General features: G+C 35.7%; 1 pseudogene; it reads left to right on the top strand.

Annotated features, from left to right (window-relative positions):
* Positions 1 to 800: 800 nt before the first annotated feature.
* On the top strand, positions 801 to 919 carry LOC134968237 (5S ribosomal RNA; annotated as a pseudogene).
* Positions 920 to 2,138: the final 1,219 nt, after the last annotated feature.

Genomic DNA, 2,138 nt, shown 5'->3' with positions numbered 1-2,138 from the left:
AGAAAAACGCGAAACTTAAAAGACATTTTGGCCCCAAGTATGTTACCCAATAAACAAGGGGAGGGTTGGTCATTTCCTAAATGCACAGGGTCACATAATTGTGGTAGATGCAATGTATGCAGGTTCCTACATCCGGTTAGAAGGACATTTACGGATTCAGAAAAACGAAAGAATACAAAATTAAAGACTTTATTAACTGCAACACTCAATCTGTCATCTACTTACTGGAATGCGATTGTGGAAAGCAGTATGTCGGAAAAACTAAAAGACCCTTAAAAATGAGGATACAAGAACATATCCAAAACATAAAAAACAAGGTGGAATCTCATGCTGTATCGAAGCACTTCAACCTTATACACAAGTCCAATCCGGAATCTCTCACCTTCAAAGCCATTGAATTGGTGAAACTGGGAGAAAGAGGCGGCGATTTAGCCAATAAACTTTCACGAAGAGAGATGTTCTGGATTTTCCAGTAACAGACACTGCATCCAATGGGATTTAATGAAAACTACGAAATTGCTCCGTTTTTATGAAGAAACCTTATAATGGAGAATGTACAGTATTACGTACCCCATCCTAATTCCCTTACCCCACTTTCTTCACTACTCACTCCCCACTAATTATCCTATCCCGTATCACAATACTATACCCTAAGACACAGGTACGGTTAATTAATCACCATATTTCAGTCTTTATCTTAATTTATTACACCCTAAGACACAGGTACGGTTAATAAATCACCATATTTTAGTCTATATTTTAGTTCATTAGAGGACAATATAGGCACGGTTAAAGAACTTCTCTACAGTCAAACCACACTGGAAAGGCCCAAGCTCGACCGAACTTGGAAGCGAAGCAGTGTTGGGCCTGATCAGTACCAGCAAGGGAGACCACCTGGGAAGATCAGGTACTGTAAACGAAACCCAAAATACCAAATGAGCTGTCTCTATGTCCTAGACAAGGTATATATATGCACTAATACACTGCATAGCTCCTAGAGGCACAGTAATAGAAGGTCACACTCACTATATTATTGGATTAATAATCGTAATCATTATGGCACCATCACTTATTACTATTTTTTTTAAAAAGTACTATTTATTTAAAAACTCAAATATCATGGTTGTATATGATATATTTTTATACGAATATATATATCTATATTTACCTATTCATTTCTATACAATTATTTTCTATACATATTTTTCATATAATATTCCCTTTTTTTAAATTCTCTAAATATTCATTTTTTCCCTTTATTTGTATACATATCAGGATATATGTTCTAATTGAAGTCATATTATCTCTATATATACCCATTCTGATCTAATGTACTAAGAATTGCACTAACAACCGTTTTATACAAAAGATTAAATCGAGTTTTCTCTCTTTCTTTAATCTCCATGGAAACCGCATGTGAACAATGAAACATGTCGCATGTTATGGTCACCGCAAGCTACAATAAAATGGCCGCCGCTATGAACTGTATAGGGATATCTAATGTAAAATGGCCGCAGCAGCAGCAAATGAAACTACTGGGAAACTTTGAGCTCCAATGAAAACACCAGTTAACAGCGCACACATGCGCAGTACCGATCCGGAAGTGGGGCGGAAGTGACGCGCCCGAGACTACAATTCACTCGGATACCGGAAGTGTGGCGGAAATGCCGCGAATCTACATATAATGGACTTTTTAAGTGGTTATTTACACTTTTTCTTATATAAAAACACTCGTTTTTCATATCTATATATATATAGCATATGCCCAAAGAGGGAGGAAGTTATATATTACGAGAATTCAGGAACCTAGCATTAAGGCTTTTTTAAATAGCAGGAAGTGATGTCACAATTGAGTTATGAGTAGTACCAGTATAAATGTAAGCCCTGTCCCAGTCTGCCTTTACCCCTTGATGAAGTCTGTGTGACGAAACGCGTTGGGTATCTAAGTGACCTCTGACTCAGATAAGCACTTTAATACTTTTGCACTTTATTATTCTATGTATATGTGTATATGCTTTTTATCCCATTTTTTAGAAAAAGTTTGTTTAAAAAATGTTAAAATTATTTTAAAATAAATGTTTATATATTTTTTTAAATATCTTGTAATTATTTATAGACACCATTGGTCGCTACCCCCC

This window comes from Pseudophryne corroboree, chromosome 10 (assembly GCF_028390025.1).
Source record: "Pseudophryne corroboree isolate aPseCor3 chromosome 10, aPseCor3.hap2, whole genome shotgun sequence".
NCBI classification, from domain to species: Eukaryota; Metazoa; Chordata; class Amphibia; order Anura; family Myobatrachidae; genus Pseudophryne; species Pseudophryne corroboree.
This window is presented reverse-complemented; position numbering and strand designations above follow the sequence as displayed.